Below are 8,044 nucleotides of genomic sequence, written 5' to 3'. Positions count from 1 at the left end.
CAAACATTTTATATAAATGCATCTTGCTTCATCTACATCTTAGCTAGGGTCACCATTGCTGTGAAGAAATACCACAGTTAAAAGCAGTTTGGGGAGGAAAGGGTTTGCTTGACTTACATATCTCGAGTCACAGTTCACTGAGTAAACTCAGTAGAGCTCTCGCCAAGGCAGGAACTCAACCTGCGAAGCAATCCTGGAGCAGGAGCTGATGCAGAGACCGTGGACATGTGCTGCTTACTGGCTTGTTACTCATGGATGCTTTCTTGGAGAGCACAGGGCCACCAATCCAGGAGTCAACCCTTCCTCATCAATCACTAAGTAAGACAATGCCTCACAAGCCTCCCTATAACCCAATCCTGTGAAGGCATTTTTCTCAACCGAGGTCTCCTCGTCACAGATGACTCTAGTTTGTATCAAGTTGGCATAAAATTGGTGAGGAAACTAAGAATCCTCAATTAAAATTACTATCTGCTTACATTATAGAGTATTTATTAAAAATACAAAAATAAGTATTAAGTAGTTAATACTCAGTAGTTAAGAACACTGGATGCACCCAGCTATACCACCCCTGGGCATGTACCCAAAAGATGCTCCAACATACAACAAAGACACGTGCTCCACTATGTTCATAGCAGCCTTATTTATAATAGCCAGAACCTGGAAAGAACCCAGATGCCCTTCAACAGAGGAATGAATACAGAAAATGTGGTCCATCTACACAATGGAGTACTACTCAGCTTTCAAAAACAATGACTTCATGAAATTCGTAGGCAAATGGAATGAACTAGAAAATATCATCCTGAGTGAGGTAACCCAATCACAGAAAAACACACTTGGTATGTACTCATTGATAAGTGGATATTAGCCCAAAAGCTCTAATTACCCAAGATGCAATCCACAGACCACAGGAAGCTCAAGAAGAAGGATGGCCAAAATGTGGATGCTCCCTTTCCTTCCTGAAAGGGGAAAAAAATATCCATAGGAGGAGATATGGAAGCAAAGTTTAGAGCAGCGACTGAAGGAACGATCATTCAGAGCCTGCCCCACCCGTGGCCCATATATATACAGCCACCAAAACTAGATAAGATTGATGAAGCTAAAAAGTGCATGCAGAAAGGGACCGGATATAGATCTCCCCTGAGAGACACATCCAGAGCCTGGCCAATACAGAGGTCAATGCTAGCAGCAAACCACTGAACTGAGAACAGGACCCCCCCCCCGGGGGGGGGGAATTAGCGGAAGGATTGAAAGAGTTGAAGGAACTTGCAACCCCATATGAACAACAATGCCAACCAACCAGAGCTTCCAGGGACTAAACCACTACCCAAAGACTATACATGGACTGACCCAGGGCTCCAACTGCATAGGTAGCAGTGAATAGCCTTCTTGGGGCACCAGTGGAAGGGGAAGCCCTTGGCCCTGCCAAGGTTGGACCCCCCAGTGCAGGAGAATGTGGGAGGGGGTGGCGGTAAGGGAGGTGGATGGAGGGAATACCCGTATGGGGGAGGGGATGGGAATGGGGGCTTATGGACAGGAAACCGGAAAAGGAAATACCATTTGAAACGTAAGTAAAGAAATATATCTAAGGGGAGGGGGGAGGGGGATGTTTGCCCGGAAACCGGGAAAGGGAATAACACTCGAAATGTATATAAGAAATACTCAAGTTAATAAAAAAAAAAGAAATATATCTAATAAAAAAAATAAAGGCCTTTTATCTTGCTGAAAAAAAAAAAAAAAAAGAACACTGGATGATCTCGCAGAGGACCCAGTTTCAATTCCCACATGGCATTTCACAACCATTTGTAACTCCAATTTCTGACACATTTTTCTGGCCTCTGTGGGCACCAGGTACACAAACATACATACAGGCAAAACAACCATACACATAAAAAAAAAATGAACTAACTTTTTGAAAGATCTAGTCTCAAAAAAAGAATCCTTTCATGTGAACACATTAAAACACTGGAGTTGCTGGAAGTCTAAGTAGATATTCACTATAAAATGTAATTCTTCTTTGAACAAATCAAAAGCATCTCAAACTTAGCACCCTTCCTTATATTTGCTTTGTGACTGTTTTATGAGAACCCGCTCTCAGATTTATTCTATTTTAATTAAAGTTAGAAAAGCAGAAAAGGGTTTTGTTTAAAGTCATGTGTCTGACCTGGAGAAACCCCCCACTTGATCACATTGAAAAATGTGTTTGAACTTCTCCTGGATTTGAGGTATTGGCCATTGCCTGCTCCTCACCCAGGGTCAATGGTAGGAAAATGGCTGAAGCATAATTGGCTTTCTGAGCCTATGGTGGATTCAGCCAACCATGGATGGCAAAATGCCTTGAAAATCTACGATGACCACGTCTGTATTGAACGTGCACAGACTCGTGTCGCATTACTCACTAAACAATGCAGTATAACGGCTATGCCTTGACATTGATTCCGGTGCTACGTGTGATTTAATGAATAAAGGAGCGTATGAAATGGTTATACACAAACACTGTACAGTTTAACAGTGGAGCGTGCAGAACTAAGCCCCAGCAGACGTACCACACAGATAGCAGTTTGTTTTACCAAATCTGATGTTTCTAGATCTCTTTCCCTGTGGCAACATCACCTCACTCCAAACGAGAATGGATTTGTGATGTGCACATGTCTCAAGACCCCCAAAGACCACCACGGATGCAAACACACAAGGGCCTTTATTCAAGTTCAAGCTTAGGCCACACCACCATCACCAACACAGAGGCTCAGGAAGGTGATGCCCCAAGCCTTGAGCTGGGCAAAGTTTTACAGGAAGCAGCAACAAGAAATGGGGTTTCCAGCCTGGTAAGCATCTAATTGGGTGACTATTATGGAATGCACTGCCCATTAAGGTGATAGGTGGGTACTCTGAAGCAAAACCACCCACAGACATGAAGCTATCTGAAAAGCACTTCTGGAACTTCCGGGCAAATTGGGATCAGATGTTGGTAGGGAATAAGTCAGGGGTTAGGGCCAGGTGCAGGCTATGTGGTTATTCCTGGAACTCAAGCTTAGGTCAGGTTCTCACAGCCTGAGGCTCAGGCAATGGAGTTTAACATCGAGATGGAGTCATTCTGGCCTCTCCTTTGTGTGTTTAAATAAAAAGACAATAAAAAAATAACCATGTCCTGACTTCAAAGTCAAGCAGTGCCCTCATAATGAGTGAATTTATTTTAAAACTATTTCCAATTGTGTGTGGGGGGGGTGCATATGTGTGTGTGTGCACGAGTGTGCATGTGTGTATGCATGGTGTGTGTTATATGCCAAGGCATAGGTATGTGTACATACGTGCATACACCTCAAGAGGACAACCTCAAGTGTTATTCTTCAGGTACTGCCCACTTTTAGTTTTTGAGACAGGGTCTCTCACTGGCCTGGAGTTGACCACGTTGGCTAGGCTCACTATGGAGATCTGCCTATCTCTGCCTCCCCACCACTGGGATTATGGGCTCATGTGACCACACCCAGCTGCTGCTGCTGCTGCTGCTACTTCTTCTTCTTCTTCTTCTTCTTCTTCTTCTTCTTCTTCTTCTTCTTCTTCTTCTTCTTCTTCTTCTTCTTCTTCTTCTTCTTCTCCTTCTCCTTCTCCTTCTCCTTCTCCTCCTCCTCCTCCTCCTCCTCCTCCTCCTCCTCCTTCTCCCTTCTCCCTTCTCCCTTCTCCCTTCTCCCTTCTCCCTTCTCCCTCTTCTCCTTCTCCTTCCCCTTCCCCTTCCCCTTCTCCCTTCTCCCTTCTTCCTTCTCCCTCTTCTCCTTCTCCTTCTCCTTCTCCTCCTTCTCCCTTCTCCCTTCTCCCTCTTCTCCTTCTCCTTCTCCTTCTCCCTTCTCCCTTCTCCCTTCTCCCTCTTCTCCTTCTCCTTCTCCCTTCTCCCTTCTCCTTCTCCTCCTCCTCCTCCTCCTCCCTTCTCCCTTCTCCCTTCTCCCTTCTCCCTTCTCCCTTCTCCCTTCTACCTCTTCTCCTTCTCCTTCTCCTTCCCCTTCCCCTTCTCCCTTCTCCCTTCTTCCTTCTCCCTCTTCTCCTTCTCCTTCTCCTTCTCCTCCTTCTCCCTTCTCCCTTCTCCCTCTTCTCCTTCTCCTTCTCCTTCTCCCTTCTCCCTTCTCCCTTCTCCCTCTTCTCCTTCTCCTTCTCCCTTCTCCCTTCTCCTTCTCCTCCTCCTCCTCCTCCCTTCTCCCTTCTCCCTTCTCCCTTCTCCTTCTCCCTCTCCCTCTCCCTCTCCCTCTCCCTCTCCCTCTCCCTCTCCCTCTCCCTCTCCCTCTCCTCCTTCTCCTTCTCCTTCTCCTTCTCCTTCTCCTTCTCCTTCTCCTTCTCCTTCTCCTTCTCCTTCTCCTTCTCCTTCTTCTTCTTCTTCTTCTTCTTCTTCTTCTTCTTCTTCTTCTTCTTCTTCATGTGAACTCTAGAAATGTAGCTCAGGTCCTCATCTTGGCAAAGCAAACAGATTACCAACTGAGCTCTCTCCCCAACTTCTTAATGCTTATTTATACTGGGGCTGGGAAAGTGTCTCAGCAGCTAAAAAGCAGACAGCACTCATCCAGAGGACCTAAGGTCAGTTCCTAGTCCTATCATCTTATAACCACAAGCAGACCCATCTCTAAGGGATCCCACTGCCTCTCTTGGCCTCTGAGGGTGCCTGCTCTCTCATGCCCATTGGCTATGCACAAAGACACACACATATTCACATAATTAAAAAGAAATGGGGACTGGAAAGATAGCTCAGTAGTCAAGAGCACTGACTGCTCTTTCAGAGGTCCCGAGTTCACATGGTGGCTCACAACCATCTGTAAAGAGATCTGACGCCCTACTCTAGTGTGTCTGAAGACATTACTGCATACTCATATAAATTAAATAAATAAATAAACAAATAGTAATAATTAGGGGCTGGAGAAGGGGTGTGGAAGTTAAGAACATTAGCTGCTCTTGCAGAGGACCCAGGTTCAGATCCCAGCATCTACATGGTAGCTCACAATTGCCTGTAACTCCAGTCCCAAGAGATCCACTGGCCTCTTCAGATCTTTGTAGGTACTGAGTACACACAATGGCACGTATGTACATGCAGGCAAAATATTCATCCACATTATTTTTAATTAATCTTTTAAAAAGTAATACTCTCCCTCCATCTCCAAAATAAAATATAATAATGATGATGATGATGATGATGATCGTGATGATGATGATGATGATGATAACAACAGTAAAATAAGTCTTTTTAAATTAGTGTCTGCAGTGGCACATACCAGGTATCCCAGCCTTGGGAAGACAGAGTTAGCAGCCAGCCTGGTCTACACAGTGAGATACCATCTCAAAAAAAGTAAAAAGATTATAAGCTTATTTCTGCATGGCGAGCTTCTCATTAGCCATTATAACCTCTAAAAAAAAAACTCTTCCTGTGAATTTGGGCTTGGCAGCACCCACAGTAAACCATGAAAATGGCAGAACGGTATGCGCATGAAATTCAATGTTTATTCTCTGGTGTTAGTCTCGTGCACCTGAGGGAACATGAAAGGCAGCATGGGAAGAAACATTCCTCATCCTTGGTGAGTTTATTATGGTTTGGGGAACAGAGGAACCACTCCCTGTGTCAAAGTGTCACCCCCTATAGCCTACCTGTAGGGCCTGCGACTCCCTCCTGTTCATTTGGAATCAGGCATTGTGCACAATTGTTAAGAATGCCCACAATTGATTGCAGACTGGTAAAACCATTCTGGAAATCAGTCTGGAGGTTCCTCAGAAAATTGGACATTGAACTGCCTGAGGATCCAGCTATACCTCTCTTGGGCATATACCCAAAAGATGCCTCAACATATAAAAGAGACACGTGCTCCACTATGTTCATCGCAGCCTTATTTATAATAGCCAGAAAATGGAAAGAACCCAGATGCCCTTCAACAGAGGAATGGATACAGAAAATGTGGTACATCTACACAATGGAATATTACTCAGCTATCAAAAACAACGAGTTTATGAAATTCGTAGGCAAATGGTTGGAACTAGAAAATATCATCCTGAGTGAGCTAACCCAATCACAGAAAGACATACATGGTATGCACTCATTGATAAGTGGCTATTAGCCCAAATGCTTGAATTACCCTAGATCCCTAGAACAAACGAAACTCAAGACGGATGATCAAAATGTGAATGCTTCACTCCTTCTTTAAATGAGGAAAAAGAATACCCTTGGCAGGGAAGGGAGAGGCAAAGATTAAAACAGAGACTGGAGGAACACCCATTCAGAGCCTGCCCCACATGTGGCCCATACATATACAGCCACCCAATTAGACAAGATGGATGAAGCAAAGAAGTGCAGGCTGACAGGAGCCGGATGTAGATCGCTCCTGAGAGACACAGCCAGAATACAGCAAATACAGAGGCGAATGCCAGCAGCAAACCACTGAACTGAGAATAGGTCCCCTATTGAAGGAATCAGAGAAAGAACTGGAAGAGCTTGAAGGGGCTCGAGACCCCAAAAGTACAACAATGCCAAGCAACCAAAGCTTCCAGGGACTAAGCCACTACCTAAAGACTATACATGGACTGACCCTGGACTCTGACCCCATAGGTAGCAATGAATATCCTAGTAAGAGCACCAGTGGAAGGGGAAGCCCTGGGTCCTGCTAAGACTGAACCCCCAGTGAACTAGTCTATGGGGGGAGGGCAGCAATGGGGGGAGGGTTGGGAGGGGAACACCCATAAGGAAGGGGAGGGGGGAGGGGGATGTTTGCCCGGAAACCGGGAAAGGGAATAACACTCGAAATGTATATAAGAAATACTCAAGTTAATAAAAAAAAAAAAAAAAAGAAAGAAAAAAAAAATAATCCAGTGCAGACCACAGAGTCTGTCATGAAGCAGAGGCAGACAGGATGAGATGCCTTGGGAGATGGTGGAGAAGCAGGCTGGATGCCCGCCCCTCCCAACGGCTGGAAGTAGTTACCACAGGGAGGGTGCTGTTCCTCCACCAGGATTAAAAAAAAAAAAAAAAAAAAAAAAAAAAGAATGCCCACAATTTCGGTCCCCAGCTCCGAAAAAAAGAACCAAAAAAAAAAAAAAAAAAAAAAAAAGAATGCCCACAATTAGGGGTTGGGGATTTAGCTCAGTGGTAGAGCGCTCGCCTAGCAAGCGCAAGGCTCTGGGTTCGGTCCCCAGCTCCGAAAAAAAAAAAAAAAAAAAAAAAAAAAGAATGCCCACAATCTCTAAGGCGGTGGTTCTCAGCCTTCCTAACGCTGTGACCCTTTAATACAGTTCCTCATGTTGCGGTGACCCCCGCCCCCAACCATAAAACCATTTTCGTTGCTGCTTCAAAACTGTGACTTTGCTACTGAAATGACTCCTATCTGTGTTTTCCGATGGTCTCGGGAGAGGGGTCGTTACCCAGAGGTTGAGAACCGTTGTTCTAAGCCCATTAGAGTCGGGACCCGGAGACTAGTTCTAGACAATCTCTAGCCCACTTCCCTCAACTGTGCTGATACTCAGAATCACCTCAAGGTGCTTTGATCGAGTCTGTGGCCCCGACGTGGCACCTGGGTAATCACAGGTTTTTCAAACAGACTGAAAGCTAAAACCCGAATCTGTTCTCTCCTGCATCTCTCCTCCTGTGCCTTGCCCGTCTGTCTGTCTGTCTTCTGTCTGTCTGTCTTCCTCTTGTTTCTCATGCTTCTCTGCCACCTCCCCATACTCTCTTTCTCTCCTTCAAATGAATAGAGAAACAAAGTGTGGTTAAAATGACAATTGCGTAGTTACTTTACAGATGAAGGTTCTGGGTATGGCGACCGGCACCTGGAAGTCTTACATTCTTTATTTCTCCACTAGGCATTATCTGAACAGCATGTCAGGAAAAGGGTGGGGGGCAGGGTTGGTTGGTGGAGATGGCTCACAGTTAAGAGAGGAGCCTCCTGCTTCTCCAGAGTTCAGATCCCAGCACTCCCGCGGCCACGCACAACTGCCCGGAACTCCAGCTCCGGGGATGGGACGCCCTCTTCTGGCCTCCAAGAGCAGCTGCCTGCACATGGCATATGTTCATACAAATGCGCACATAGAA

This window comes from Rattus norvegicus, chromosome 19, assembly GCF_021556685.1.
Source record: "Rattus norvegicus strain SHRSP/BbbUtx chromosome 19, alternate assembly SHRSP_T2T, whole genome shotgun sequence".
Classification (NCBI taxonomy): Eukaryota; Metazoa; Chordata; class Mammalia; order Rodentia; family Muridae; genus Rattus; species Rattus norvegicus.
The sequence above is the reverse complement of the archived record's forward strand: the minus strand, read 5'-3'. Positions refer to the sequence as shown.